A 17,168-nucleotide genomic window follows, 5' to 3' on the forward strand; every position below is an offset into this window, starting at 1 on the left:
CACTTGCATCAAGTCCAAACCATATATTGTAAACATTTCTTTAAGGCATGCAAATGAATAAATGAACGAGTTTCTAGCCAAAGGCTTTACAGGTGATGCATTTGTAATAGCCAGTGTCTCACTAGTAAACACCATGACACTATAGTTCTTTCCACACAGCATCATGAACTGTATTTGTTACTCACTATATTTTTAGGTACAAATCACAAAATGTATCTAAAAGTACCTGATTTGTTTCACATGTAGTATTTAAAATGAATCAGGCATTTTTAGGTACTTTTAATGAAGCATAAATTTCTATTCCTTTTATTAACATCTGTGAACCATGAAGAGTGTTTTAATTTGTATTATTTCATCTTGAATCAGATATCAAACCCTTGCAATCCATCAATGAAATGAGCTGACTCATTCAGGTGCAGTATTTTTACCATCAGTCACTGAACTAGCAGGGAAATGAAACTACAGTATGACAATAATATCTTGCCTTCATATTATTATTGGGAGGCCCCGAGTTACCGAGTGGTCAAAAGCGCTCTCTGTTATGGTTCACTGCCATTAACAAGACAAGATGGCCGCTATCGCTTAACCGGCTTGAAGCAGCTGTTCCATTTTTTATTGCCGTTTTCATGATATTTGTGCTTGTTGCCTGTTTTAATCTACGTTATTGTGTTCATTATGTATGGGCTGTTCAATTCGTACGTGTTTCTTCATCTCCTTGTTTTGGAAATGAGAACAATTGGACTTTTTCTCAGCTGTCTTGCTCCACTGTTTTTGAACAAACCGCCATCATGTGATACTCACCTTTCAACCCGTTTATGCTACAATGGACCCTCATTAATTGCTTTAAATGATCACTCCTTGGCTCTCCACACACTGTGCTCAAGACTAAATGAACTGGGACTACATTCATCATTACCGAAATGTAAACAGAAGTGAAAAAAGAAACGTTTCAAAGCTGGCTGGCGTAGAACAGGAAGAATTCCAGTTATCTCCCTTATTTCGGCTCAACAATTTTTAAACAAATTTGACCATTACTTTAGATAACCTAATTGAAATCCCTATTAATCTGTCAACCTTTGTGTCAACTATCCAGGAGATACCTCTGCGTATTGCATTATTCAATGCCCAGTCAGTAGGACCACAGGAAAAACACAGAAATAGTTAATTTTATTAACGACCAGAATAATGACGTCTTTTTCCTGACAGAAACACAGCTAAAAACATCAGGCGATGAGCCCAAGTGGGCGGATCTAACACCCACTGGTTATTCCAGCAAGTTGTTCACCCGTAATTCTCGCGGAGGTGGAATTGCTGTCATCACAAAGAACTCCAGGATAAAACGTCTTAAACACACCACAACATTCAATTTCGACCACACATCATTTGAACTAGTCCAAACCACACTCACACTGGAGAAAAGGTCAGTCCATTGTTTCTGCCTATACCACCCTCCTCCTAGTAGAAAAAACAAGCTGGCTGACTCTTTTTTTGGAGCCGTTTCCGAATCTCCTGGACAATAGAAATTCGATAGGTGGCAACCTGATTATTCTTGGAGATTTCAACTTTCACTCTGACTGTCCCGGAAACCCAAATACATCAAAATTCAGATTCCATTAATGTTTTCAACCTCAAACAGTCAGTTAATCAACCCACCCATAAACATGGTCACATTTTAGACTGGGTTCTTCATAGACCTGACGATAACATTCTACGGTCCTCCCTGGTATCCCATGACCTTGCATCAGATCACCTCTGCATTATATGCCATCTTGATGTATCAGACCCTAACCCTCCACCTTTATCTGCTACTAAGAGAAACCTCCGTATGATAAATAGAACCAAACTAATGCATGACATCCAAGATAACCTAACAATTTGCTTACCTCCTCCCACACAACTCGACACCTGACTGCGTTCATTGCTTGGCAACCATGCACCAGCTACCAAGTGCAGAGTATCAATTCAAAAGTGTTCTCAATGGTATACAGTGTTAGGTACCAGCTTCGCACTGCTAACAGAGACCGCCATAAAGCTGAGAGGCTCTGGCTTTCCACCAGACTCGCTATTCATAAGCAAATCTATGAAGCTGCTAAGAAGAATGTCACAAATATAGTCCATGCAGCGAAATCAGCCCATTACACTACTAAGATCATGCAAAGTTCCAGCTGCAAAGAGCTCTTCAAAATTACTAACAAGCTAATGTCAAGGAACAAATCTACACCACTTCCAACTACCTTCTCTCCAGTTGACCTTCCGGATCTGTTTGCAAATTACTTCCGTGACAAAGTACAAACCATTACAGATAAGCTTGACACCACAATTTTAACTGACTCGGCGTCCCATACAGTTGGTATACAGAATCTGAGCGGCAACCATTAGCAGCATTTGAACCTGTCTCTATGGATTTCGTACGTACAATCCTGATGAAGAGTGCACCAAAGTCATGTGAACTTGATCCAATTCCAATATCACTGCTGACTGAGTGCTTAGATCCAGTATCGCCTTCATTAACTGATATTATTAATACCTCTCTCTCATCCGGGGAATTCCCATCATTTTTCAAAACTACCACTGTAAAGCCTCTGCTGAAGAAACCAACACTGGACCATAACGAGTTAAAGAACTACCGCCCAGTTTCTAATCTCCTGTTCATACAAAAAATCTTCGAAAAGGTTGTTCTATCCCAGCTTGTATCTCATCTGAATTCAAACAGTCTTTTTAGCAATGTACAATCTGCATATCGCCCTTGCCACAGTATTGAAACTACTCTTCTAAAAGTAGTTAATGACATTCTCTCTGCGTTGGATAGTGGAAAGATTAGTCCTCACCCTCCTTGATTTATCTGCAGCATTCGAAACAACAGACCATGATATATTACTTCACCGTCTCCAGCATGTATTTGGCATTCATGATACAGCCTTACTGTGGTTCAAGTCCTACTTGGTCAACGGGACACAAATTGTGTCTGCAAATGGAATACACTCCAGCCCAGTTGATCTCTGTTGTGGTGTTCCACAGGGGTCTGTTCTTGGACCTTTGATTCTATACACTCAGCCACTCCCAAGGGTCATAGATCATCATCCAGTGTCTCACCAATTGTACGCTGATGACACCCAAATATACAAATCTAGCCACCCAACTGAAATTGATGCTACCATCCAAGGTGTAGAGAGGTGCATTTCTGATGTGAAATCATGGATGACATGTAACAAGCTGCAGATGAATGATGATAAAACCGAGGCCATTCTGATCACAACACAAAGAATAAACATCAGCAACACCAACATTAAATTCACACAATCAGTACGAAACCTAGGTGTTACTCTGGACAGTACTCTCACATTGCACCAACATGTCATGAACATATGCAAGGCAGCATATCTTGAGCTGAGACGTATCAGCTCCATTCGCAAATATCTTTCAGTTGATGCCGCTAAAACACTTGTGATTTCATTAGTACTTTCAAGACTGGACTATTGTAACTCAATTCTGTCTGGTTCATATCAATATCTGCTCCATTAACTTCAAAACACAGCCACGCGAATCATACTTAGAGTACCACGATCAGAGTACACCTCCCCGCTGCTCTGTACCCTACACTGGCTATCCATTTGATCCAGAATCAAACAAAATTTGTTCTCTGTACTACGTTTCACTGTCTGACTCTAGTCCAACATACCTATCTGACCTCACCCATGTGTACACACCATCAAGATACTTATGCTACTCTTCTGACAATCGTATACTCAATTTTTCCACTATGAAAACAAAGTCATATGGACAGTGTTCTTTTGGATACCAGGGCCCAGCAACGTGGAATGAATTGCCCACTGAACTTAGACACAAAGACAGTGATTACATTCAAGAGGGCTCTCAAAGCTCACTTATTTCGACTGCAAGAACAAAACTAAAGACCTAATAATGTTTCCTACCTTAAATATTCTCAGCATGTTTTGTTGTTGTTGTAGGGTCTAACGCCATTGTTCAGCACACGATAGGCTATACATAGTTATCATATGACGTCATAACATACGGGCACCGTAAGGTCATCCACCATTTTGTGGGTCAATGAGTTTCATGTGCGTGACTGTTTATCACCTGAATAAAATTTGCAATCGCACAATGGTTAATACATGCTGGGTTAAAGGTTGTTCAAACCGTGCAGACGATTCCATGAAACGTGGCTTTTACACTATACCTGTTGTCAGGAAATTTGAAGGAGAGCAAACAAAAACATTAAGTGAAGAGCGACGACGGACATGGTTGGCCAACATCAACAGAAAGGACCTGCCGTCGAAGCATTCAAAAATCTGCTCAGACCACTTTATTCAAGGTACTTTCATTGAATGTTTCATAGATTACTATCATTATTATTAGTATACCGTATATTTCTTACAGTGAATAACACATAAACGTAGAAATTTGTGGCTGGTTTCGCTTTGTTTTAAATCTTAAAGTGCATGTGAACTACAGTTCTTACCATTGTTTTTCTAAGAAAATGTATGTTGATATTTCAAATATGCATTCACGATTCTAACTAGATCTTATCAATGCCATATATTATGTACCTAGTCACTTTGAATTATTTACTTTGTTTTGTTTTATTTTCTTTTTCAGGAAAACCTGCAGACTTGTATAGTCGAGCACATCCAGATTGGGCTCCCACCCTTAAACTTGGTGACTTATCTGGACCTTTGAAATCCAGGAAGAAAATGAAAACAGCAGAAAGGTACAAACTGATCAGTCATTAGCATGTCAAAGTAGTTTCCCTTATATATTGTATCATTTCCTCAGTTTGACAAATGTTTAATACAGATAATTATATTCATAACCAAATAAGAAAATTATCATGATAGAGTCTATCCTGTAATTTCATATTTATTTAATAAGGTTTTACTTTTCTAATAGTAATTACGTTGTTAATATTAAAGATACCATATTACTCCATGTATAAAACAAACTAACATGTGCTTTTCCTACAAAAGTTGATATGTTGTATAATCAGTGGTGGGGTGCTAGATAGATAAGGGAACGCCATTCCCCCAGCACTACACACCTGGTTTTACTCTCATATATTCTATTTGATAGAGCTTCCTGCTAAAATATTTTTGAGTTATAGGTGCAACCGAATGCAACACAGACAGAAGACCAGAGAAGACCATGATATAGCTAAAGTGTTGCTAGATTTGCAGCATTTTCCTGAAACATCTTTTGCCAAGGAAGGCGATGAATCTGCTGGTCACAGGGGCAGCTCTGTTTGTTCTTTTACAATCAATGAAAAGATGGAACCAGATCAAGAACTAACACCAGAGACTAACTCCATTAGCCAGTGTGTAGTTGACAGTGAAATTCAACACCTGATTACTGATTAAGCAGCTACAAAATGAATCAGGAATCATTTTGTGATAATGACGAGAGCAGCAGGGAAGTTTAACAGACCATTTTTTCCAAGCAAAATAAACGTTCCTACGCGAACGTTCTCCGTAGAAGCCTCGGAATCCAAAAATAAAGCCTTCCACGAGATCTAATTTTCGCGCATTCCAGACTTGGTGCATCAGGTGTGTGTGCCAAGTGTGTCATAAAATATAGTATCCGAGACAGGAAATAAACGAGGCGGAATAATTTTTTGTTTTTTGTTGTCACGTGGGGCTGCTTTTGTCCATTTTACGTCGCATTAAAATAATATGATTAAAAATAATATGAGTCGGAAAACTAGTACAGTTGGAGAACCTCATTCTGCTAGATTAGCGTGAGAACAATTAGCGGCATTAAAGAAACTTATTCCAGCAAAAGAATTATTCATGAAAAAAGTTCGTGAACACGAACACGCAGAACAGGGATTTACCGAATTATCGTCGAAATTATTAAAGCCAGTTACCGAATCAACCGAGCGAGTCTTATTTGGTGAAGAAAAAGATCCAGATATCAGAAAACGCGGAATTCTCCCTGTGTTGAGAGACATTGAGGAACACACACGAATATTGCCAGACCGGCTAATACAAGCGTGGCAAGAACCGCAGCAAGCAGAATGGTTGGAAGAAGAAGAAGAAGAAGAAGAAGGCCAGAAGAAAAGTCCTCGCGAGAAATTAATGGAAAACTTTACCGATAGCGGTTGGAACTCATTAATGGAACAATTTAAAAAATTTGATAAATTTAGAGAAACTGGTGGTGATGATATTTTTGAATTTGCTACATTCGCGGAAGATTCTTTCAGTAATAAACAAGTTTATTTAACAAAGGAAGGATTAAAAAAAAGAAGTAGACGAGATCTTTGGTATAATGCGCTATTTCGAGCTAGATTTAATTTACCCCAGGCGAAGAGCGCTGACCCGATTTATATCCGATTCTTGAAAATCGCAGATAAAAGATATGCGTATAATATGGGAATACCTCCGACAAGAGAAAAATCTTCTGAAAAACCACAAGAAATTCAACCACAGGAAAAAACAACGACATCCGAAGTTGAAAAACCTAAATTCCGTATTAGCAGTTATTTTACCAAGGATGCTCTTAAAAAACTCGAAGACAAGGATGAATTAGTCGATATTGCCGCAGATTATGATAAAAGGGATGAATATTTAAAACCAAGACTTCACGGAAAACCTATTGACAAATCAAAGTGGATCGATTGGATATATTTCGTCCACAAAGATCCCCCTTTCCTGTATGATCCTAAATATCTTGAATTTGTGAAAAAAGTAAAACAAAAAGAAGAAAAAATAAAACAAAGAGAAAAAGAAAAAGAAGAAAAACCAGAAGAGGAAGAGGAAGATGTATTGTCAGCGTGGTTTAGTGAACCATCAACGTCGGAACCAAAAACAGGAAGCGGATATACCATTTGCCCTGACAGTGTTGTTAACGACGTATCTCGCCTCGAAATACTAATCGGAGGAAAACAAGCCGGAAATAATTCTTCTGAAATAATCAACGAGGTCTCAGATATTTGTCAGCGATTATTTCGCGGTGGTGTTATTAATTCCTACATTTATAAAGAGCTCGTTGACGAACTCATCGATTAAAACAACACAATTGAATAACATGATCGTTCATAAACATCAACGCAGACCTAGACAGGTCCGCGTAGCTAATTCTCGATTGCCCGTATACAAATACGTCCACGGCAACGGATTAGGCGATATCGTTAAAAGTCTCGTTACAAGGGTAGTCCCTAAAATTGGACCTGCAGCTAAGCAAATTGCATCAAAGGCAATAGGAAAGATCGGTGAGACTGTCATATCTGGCGTTGGTAATTTGGCCAGCAAAGGCTTTGATTTTGTCAAAAGTAAAATATCAAACTTAATGCGTAAAAAAAAGCAGCCTGTCAAATTACCTAGCACCAGCGAAATGCCCGCCGATGTCAGTAAAGCTATAAACGACGCAGCAAATAAAAAAATAAATGACCTAGCACAGGAAGTTGCAAACACAAGTTTCACAAATAAAAAAATAAATGACCTAGTAAAGGAAGTCGCGAATACAAGTTTCATATCGGGTAGCGGTCTTCGTTTTAGATGAAATTCTTAATAATAAATGTTCGCACAAGTGTCAAACGAAGTATTCGACATGGACGAACCTGTAGGCAGGGACACCTCCGTGCGTGATTTCCAGTATTTCTCGTACGACACAGTGACACCAAATGCGACTAATCGTGTTGAAATTCAAGTTCACGATACGACAAGATATTTTCTTCCGTCTGAGGCATATATCGAATTTGCTGGTAAAATTGCGAAAAATGACGGTAGCGCCTATGCAGCAGGTACTAAAGTTGGACTCGTTAACAAAGGAAACATGGCTTTATTCAAGAGTGCCACTTACATGATCGATGGAAGAGAAATTGAATCAATCACGGGCAACGTTGATATAGCAATGACGATAATAAGCCTAGCTAGATACTCGGATGATTTTACCAGATCAGCTGGTCCTAGTATGATGTTTGCCAAAGATAACTCCGATACCGCTGATCATGTCCAGTATGAAACCAGGAGACCGAAAAAACATACTGCCGGTGCCGATGATGCCGACGTCGAAAGTGTGATGATAAAGGTAAATCCCAATTACAACCTTGGATTTGCCACGTGAAAATCCATGTTGACTGACGATGAATTAATATTCTCCTGTGCGATTCCGCTATCTCACATTTTTGGATTTTGCAGGCATTTCAGGAAAGTTATTTACGGAGCAAAACACACAATTTCCTTTGTTCGAGACGACACAGGCAATGACAGAGCTATTTGGCGAACAGGAGGCGATCCAGGTAAGGTGTTTCTAACCAAATTTACTTTGTGGATGCCAGCGATAGTCCCATCGATAATTGAGGAAGAAAAATTATTGTCATTTATGAATCAAGGTGGTAAGTCTGTTATGTCCTGGCTGACAACTACGACCGACTCTATCGATGTTGATATCAACGGAATATTTACCTGGCGAATTGCGTCACAACAAGGCGTCTCGGCGCCCAGACACATCTTTGTGGCCCTTCAAAACTCAAATAGATACGATCAAGAACACAGTCACATGATATTCGACAAATTCGAAGCGACAAATGTATCACTAAGAATAAACGGGCAACAAGAACCATCCGAGGAAATATCGATTGATTTTGCTAATAATTTCACCGCCCGCGCATATCATCGCCTGTTGTGTTTTATGGGTCGTGATCAAAATATCGATACTGGATTACAAATATCACAGTTGGATTTTAATAAATTTTATCCTATCTACTATTTTTCCCTGGAACATCTTGATTTAGTAAAACAATCTGTCGTTGATATTCACTTCAAAGCCAAAATTAACACAGGTGGACCAGCCAGAGCAATCGCGGTAATCCTCAGTGATAGAACAATGATTCTGGAAGGCATCAGCAGCAGAATGAGAGTCATCGACGCACCTGTCGAGAAAATGTAAAAAAAATCTAGATTTTCTAAATTTAGATTAAAACGATTATTAATATGCCATACGAACACGTCAGCGTAACTCTGACCCAGGGTCAGATGAAAAAACTCCAAACAGCGATATCAAAGAGATGCGGTATGAAATTAACCCTGAAAAATGACCAAATTCAGGGCGGACCTAACAAACTATCGCTAACTAAAAATCAACATGGACGTTTTACCAAAGCCAAATCAGCTAATTCCGGCGTTCATGTGAATCTTAGTATAGGTGCCATCAGAGACATGGTCAAAACAGGTGGATTTTTCCCTCTACTAGCTGCTATTCCCGGATTATTAGCCGCAATTGCTCCGTCAATAGCAACCGGTCTAGCATCAAGCGCGGCTGGATACGCAGGTAAAAAACTACTAGAAAAAATAGGAGGGCGATACGGTAAAAAAAAGGGAAGCGGCCTTTATCTAAGACGCCCTCCTCCGTACGGATCCGGCCTGAGATTAGCGCGCCCTATTTCGAATTTAGATTTATTCAGCGAAGCCAAGAATAAAAAAATAAAATTTTTCAGAGGCGTATTTATGCGGGATCAACTACCAGAAAAGCCAAATTCCACCGAGACAGGAATAATAAATCTCGATTCAAATACCGGCCCTGGCACACACTAGGTCGCCTACGCGATTAATCCTCGCGAAGTTGTTTAATTTGACTCGTACGGACTAGCTCCACCAAAAGAATTTATCAATTACGTGTCAAAGTTAAATATTCCAATTTGGTACTCGACACTTCCGACGCAGACGCTAATGGATCCACCGATATGCGGCCCTGAATCAATTAACGTCCTCGATGCAATTTCAAAATCATCCGGCCCGTATCATAGAATCGTATTTGAATACGCCGCAGATAAGTATCATGGTTGATATTTACGGAAGATTCCTCTACAGGAAGAAGGAAGTAGCTGACGTCGATCTATCAAAATTCGCCACCAGGGATGATATTAATAATCTTTTATTGCTGTCAGAGATAGATCCTGGTGAAGTTGCTGTTTTTCAGAGCAAAGAAGGAAGATTACAAACAAGTAACGTGAAAATAACCGATATAATCAAGCGGGACGAATATAACAATCGTATTGATCAATTTACTCACCTATCAGAGTCGGTATCAAAATCTATCGCTGATATCGCCGATTTTGTAGCGAAGTTACCCCTGAAGGCTGATATCGCGGATATGGAAAAAAGAGATAGCGAATTATCAGCAACGTTGCTTCTGAAGGCCGATAAAACATTACACGACGATCTTCAGGACAGATTGACAAAGAGACTTAACAGGCTAAATAACGATCTTAAAAAACTCGACGATACCTTAGCTAAACTTAGTAAAAAAATTGAGGAAGATATAAAAACGTTCGGCGATAATTCCTCCGCCACACACGACAATCTTAGCGATAAGGTAGGAAAAATCAGCAAGGATATTACTAACATTTTCACCGATATTACTGAGATAAAAACCGTAATGAGTCAGAAAAGCGATAAAACATCGTACCATTATCTCGACGAGAAAACAAAAAAAAATCAACGAGGATATTATCAAAATAATGAGGATATTAACGCGATACATGATTTGGCGCGTCAAAAGGTTGATATATCATTGTACGACGGAGAAATTCGAGATTTGAACACGAAACTTCTCGACTCAGCCACAAAAATTAGCGATATTAACACAAAAATATCATCAGTGAATCTTGAAATATTAAGTCGTATTTCAATACCAGCGGAGGTAGAAACAAAAAATCTTCCCTGCCATGTACCATTTGTGTTAAAAACACACAAAGGTACATGGACACCCGAGAATAACACATTTAGCTTTACCGCGCCAATTACTGGAGTATATCGAATATTTTTTCTCTCCGTGATAAGATTCAAGATAATAACCTTGGGTTACACCCACGACGAATTTTTTAATATTTTGATGATTGCAAATATCGAGGAAACATTTACGCTAGAACCACCAGATAGAACCACGACGGGACCAACCATTTATGTTGTAATTATCGAATATTTATCCAGTACACTGCACGCAATTGGTTAGATAAATTAACTAATAAATGACTGCATCGGATTACCGATACAATCAGGCGCGTTCGTGGCAGGATTCGTTAAAAAAAACTCCTAGACGAGTATCAAACAAAAATAAAAAAATATCAGCGTAGATTAGTTGCCATCGATGTTGCTGTGTACTCGGTAAGCGCAATTATCGCCGGTGCGGGAATAATCTTATCCGCGGTAACAACAATCGCGCCGATCGCAGCAACGATAATAATATCATCAACAACAACAATCGCAGGTGTTCTCAATATTATCGCAAAAAAAATATTCTCATGCACGAGTGAAAAATTGTCCCTATACAAGAGTAAACTATCCCAGGTCAACGAAGCGTATTCGAAATTATCATCGCTGCTTTCTGAAAGTCTCAACGACGGAGTTATATCCGATCTAGAATTATCAATGATGGTAAATATCTATTCTGAGATTGAACAAATGAATATCAATAATGTCGGAACTAGCTCAAATCGTGACAAACACAACGCCGCCGATAACAACGCTGATATCGGCAAGCTCAACCAGGCCAGAATTTAGTATTGATTTCCCAATACCAATTAGCGTCAAGGAAATTGCGCTGTCACAGTTACGCGTCTATAACAGCTGGCCCAATATTAGATCAAAATCATTCGGTAGATTATTATCGAACAATTCGCTTGTTTTTGCCAATAAAAACCGCCTCGATGGAACTCCCGATTGGATCGTCGTTGGCATACCAACAGGCAGTTACGAAATTGAGCAAATTAACAAGGAACTTACTGGTAGAATATCGAATATAACTGGCGATACTGAACCGGGAATAAAAATATCCGCGCACGAACCAACGCTGTCATCGATAATCGAAGTAAAATCGCCATATGTCGTCGATATTTACCAGTCATCGATTAGGACAGTTCTAGGTTGGCCCGAAATCGCACCTCTGGCAAAACCAGAAAAATCTGATTTTATTATTCCAGGTTGGCACGAAGAAGCTCCTCCAGAGCTACCGGAGCCAAAAAAATCAGATTTTATCACCGATAAAGGATGGTACGGAACTATCAGACATAAACCTCTAATCAGCAGTGCCATCAGTCTCATGAACAGCTACAAATTTAACCTGGTAATGTTCGCTTTTACTTTCAGGGACAAAAGAATTCTCTCGTGGTTGCCTCTTCCCAAAATTCCCCCCGGTGTGGAAATCTTCGACGCTACCAACATTAACAGGATAATAGCCCCCATAGACGGTATCTTGATAAGAAGAACCATCGACGAATTTAATCAAGAACATAAATTACAGTTAAATTTACTGCGGGAATCCTTTCATGAATGTATCGTAAATAAATCAGGCTCATGCAGCGAAATTATCGAACGCGTGAAGATTTTAAATCAACTTGCGAATGATATTGAATATTATCACGGTATGTTCATTCGTGCGATAATTGATGATATATCAATTGCCGATTATGTTCTTCCTATTAGCAGCTTCAAGTTGATCAAAAATTCAGGAGAAAAACAAAAATTTATGACAGTATTCGGATTAACCGAAGAAACGTTACCAAATTTCAAATTTCCTGATTATGACGTTGATAAAATGAGAAAATCCGTCGTTGATACCATCGATGAGTTATTTCCGAAATGACATGCCGCGTGGACTAAAAAATTACAATCAGAATCGATTCTCAAACACAATAATGATCCAACCGGGCAGGGACGGCATATCTCGCCGGGTATTGTTAATATAACGGAGGTTGTCGCGATTAATCTTCACGCGGATGTCGTCGAAGGTAGCTACAACGCAGATGCATCTACGTCAGAACAGGCACAGCAGGGATTCATTTTATATTCGTTTTCACCTAGCGCCTCTCCGGGATTTTTGATAATAAAAGAGCCAGTAAATCCGTTTTATCTGCGATGTCACAATCGATTATTGTCGAGGATAAATTTCAAACCGACGGATCAAAATGGAAATTTACTTGATATACGCGGAGAAACACTTAGTATAAATTTACTGGTGAGATTGTGAAATAATCGAAGATTTTTAAATTTGTCCACCAGAGAAAAATGACCAAAAAAAAAATAAAAATCAGGGAAAAATAATATTTTTTTACAAATGCGCGATTTTGACTACCAACTACCCCGTCAAAAATAAGAAAAAATTGATATTTATTTTACAAAATACAAGAAAAATGTACAAATTACTTGATTTTGACGGGGTAGTTGGTAGTCAAAATCAAGCAATTTCCAACTTATCAAATTATTTTTATTTTTCATAAATTAATTTTATTTATTAAGAATATTAATTTTCACTGAAATTTTATTTTTTTTTACTAAAATCAAGAAAAATGTACAAATTACTTGATTTTGACGGGGTAGTTGGTAGTCAAAATCAAAGAAAAATGTACAATTTTCTTATTTTTGACGGGGTAGTTGGTAGTCAAAATCAAGAAAATTGAACAATTTCGTTGTTATTTAGCAAAAAAAATAAATCTTCAGTAAAAATAATATTCTTAACAAATAAAATTTATTTATAAAAAATAAAAATAATTTGACAAAGTTGGAAATTACTGATTTTGATGGGGTAATTGGTAGTCAAAATGAAGAAAATTGAACATTTTTCTTGTATTTTCTAAAATAAAATATCAATTTTTCTTGTTTCTGACGGGGTAGTTGGTAGTCAAAATCAAGAAAATTGAAAAATTTTGTTATATTTAAGAATCTTGAGAATCTTCGATTCTAATTTTAAAAATCTTCAATTTTTACTTTCATCGACTAACTTTTTTAGCTGCCTGACGCGTGAGCTAGTAATTTTTCTCGATTCATATTCGTCGGATAAACTTGACCTTACTTTTTCTACCAGCGTCGATAATTTAACAAATCCTCGATTTGATCATCGCTGACAGACGCAAGCGATTGATAAATCGCAATCTGGATTTTCTTTATGAATTTGTATTCGGATGGTAGCGTGTACCTGTATTCGAGTTTTCCTTGGATAATCGTCTCAAATTCGGACCGGATTTTATCTGCGTCCAAATCCGAAGATAAATTTTTATTTTTATTTTTCAAATTCTCGATAGCTTTGATGATATTGTTTACGTTTTCCTCGTTCATTTATATTATACTTTGTAATCTTCAATTAATTTTCCGAGTCTGATATTATCGGAATATAGTAAAACTCGATCCACTCGCCGAGTTTATAGGAAAATGCTGCGTTGATTATTCTTTCTGCTGCTCGCCACACCGATGCCGAGTGAATACTAAAATATCTTGCAGCGGCATTCATCGATGTAAATATAATTTCCTCGTTTGTTTCTCGATTTATCGATTTAACCGCCTTGGCATGTTTCGGATATTTACCGGTATTACCACAAATTGAATTTTCACTCGGAGTTACCGCGCGAAGATTAGATAATTTGTTATTTAGTTTATTTCCGTCAATGTGGTCGATAACAAGGTCACCCTTGATAGGTCCGTGAAAACACTCGTATACGAACCTGTGAAGAATATAATTTGTTTTTTTTCTTTTTTTATTCTCGCTGAAGGTACATATCAAATAACCCGAATTACAAATATTACCGACTTGATTTCTTGTTCTGATATGCCTGACGATACCATCGGATGACGCCTCGTATCCTGTGATCGTAGGATGAGATTTAAACTCGTATGTCATCTTCTCTAGAATTGTTGATTCTGGAATCGCTGATTTTGGATTCATATAGGAATATCTATTTGTCTAAATCGTTATTAGCTTGAAATCGATTAATATAATCTTCTTCACATGTTATCACGGACGAGGATTTTTTTTCATAATATCGCCGCAATTCCCGATAATTCTTTCCTCCACACGCCAGACACAATCGAGTTTTCCCTCGCGTGCCAACTTGACAAACTAAGCACCGCTGTGGTCCTTTACTACCACGCCTAATCGCATGTATGTGAGCGCCGCAATAATCACCTCTGCAGGATTTGTCACAGTTATTTACTGAGCCGATTAATAGCCATTTGCAATGCATTATTAATTTAGATATTTGTCTAAAATATAATCATGGATACATTTGATCTTGATGAGGCAGAATATATAATTCCTGAGGTTGATCGAGCGAAGAAAGAATTCTTCGACGATGGAGCAGTTCACACTTGGTCGACCTGGAAAACAAATTCCATCGATGCTACGATGAATCTGGAGCGAGCTAAGAAAATAATCGAGCATATAAAAACTGAGCACCCCGGGGAGAGATTTATTTTTGGAATAAAATTTATCGCACAAATGCCTGATGATACTTGGATTATTCGCGATAAACGAGATCCAGTGCGTGGCGGTAAGAAAAATGTTATTCTCGATAAAAATTCTAAACCAGGATTGTTATTGGGAATCGATGGCCCTTATTATGCCAGGTAAAATCCTGCCAGCGCTGTTGTTTATGGAATTTATCGGCTAAATAACAACCCGGATATAAAAAACCTACCTGCGATGAAAGAATCACCGATGATAAATTGCGTGGCTGAGCGCGTAATCGAGCACATGAAAAACGCTCGACGTGGATCTGGTTTGACTCAATTAAGGTTGGATAAAATTAATGTGTGGGCAAGGACCGTCGCTGATGGTGCATCGGTAGATGACGTGGCTGCGTTGAGTAAAAAACTAAAATTTCCTATCACGGTGAAAACGTTATCGGGAGAAATATTATACTCGTCGCCGTATAGATCCCGAGGAGCGCCAATCGATCATAATTCTCATGCGTGGTCGCATTCGGTAATGATATTTCCGCGGGATAAAATAGTTAAATTTTATCCTGCAGATAGTAAATCTGCGGAAAATTCCACGGAGAATAATAATTCCGATGACATGTTCAGATTTATCAAAAAAATAAGCGCATCTGATCCAATATCGATATGGTTATTCTCGAGCGAGGAAAAATACGATCAATTTATCCTACCATGCGGTGATATTTACAGGAACGAAATATTACATGAATCAATGAAAAAACTCGCGGTGAAATATTCGTCAAATCCCGATCAATTACTAACGAATTGTTTTACAATTTCGTCTGTGGCCGCTCATGCCGCTAGAGAGAAAAACTCATGGAGGCCAACAAGAAACGAATATCTTGCTGATATTCAACGTAGCTGTATCGAGTATGGCCATGGCGGATTGTGGAATACCAGGTATGATTTCGAGGATATGATTTCCGTTGACATGAGCGCGTGTTATCCTGGAAGTTTTCTTGGATATGGCAATTGTGCCGAGTATTTTGCTAAATTCAGCCATCCTACCAGCGAAATGACAAGGGTAGCAATTAACGGACCGTTGCCTGATTTTGTCATGACAGGATTCGCTTGTGTCACGTCGTTTGAATTTGCTGAAAATTTACATAAAATCTGCTATATTTGGTTCGGCAGGCATTTCTCTCAGCGTCGTTGGGTTCCTACGGTGTTGTTGAGATATATGCTAGATTCATCGATGTTAGTGTCGTTGACAGTGAGTGAGGCGATTATATCGTACAGGAAACAGACCGATGTGTGGTTGCCGACAGACTGTGATAACGCGAAAGATATAGAAAGAAAAATAATCGGCAAATTCACTCAAGGTGGATCCGTTGATCACAAGCATCGACACGCTAGATTGTTTATCAATGGGCGATAAATATATCAACAAGATTATAATCTTCGATGAAATTTGCACGGTGAATTTAGCTATATTAAAATCGATATTAACTTGGCTGGGGGGAAAAAATACCACCGTAATAATGTGCGGCGATCATGGCCAACCTAATCCGATTGATGGTGAATCGCCTCACGAATGGCTTAGAAGCTTCGTTGATTATTACGAGGAAATCGACGCCGATTATAGATCGACAGATTTTATTGACCGAGTTTAAAAAATTAATTCGATTACAACCGAATAAGATTCAATGTGACGTCATGAGAAGAATAATCGATGAAACTCCGATGAGCGATTTTCTAAATTTGTGGCGTCCTGATCATTTGATTGTCACTAGTAGGAAAATTATTTGTGATATTATTCAGGAAATGTTATTCAAGCTGCATTGTGAGAAATTTCCAACGCTGCAGGTACCGTTATGCTACAGGCCCGCTAATACTCGACAACAAAATATTAATGTTACTCTGCCATGCGGAGAAGAAAAAAACCTAGTCCTGAATGATATTATCTTTGTTGATATTAATCTTGTTAATGATACGCTAAATGCAGAAAAA

The 17,168-nt window shown here is 38.4% G+C and overlaps 1 protein-coding gene and 1 pseudogene across 8 annotated transcripts in view; one reads left to right on the forward strand and one right to left on the reverse strand.

The window, feature by feature from the left end:
- Positions 1 to 17,168, reverse strand: part of LOC149786919 (AAC-rich mRNA AAC4 protein-like) — an 86,674-nt gene that overhangs the window by 46,324 nt on the left and 23,182 nt on the right. The window lies entirely within an intron of this gene.
- Positions 3,427 to 17,168, forward strand: part of LOC149786920 (uncharacterized) — a 33,274-nt pseudogene continuing 19,532 nt past the window's right edge.

Source organism: Sinohyriopsis cumingii, chromosome 12 (assembly GCF_028554795.1).
Source record: "Sinohyriopsis cumingii isolate HCF-2022 chromosome 12, ASM2855479v2, whole genome shotgun sequence".
In the NCBI taxonomy this organism is placed as follows: domain Eukaryota; kingdom Metazoa; phylum Mollusca; class Bivalvia; order Unionida; family Unionidae; genus Sinohyriopsis; species Sinohyriopsis cumingii.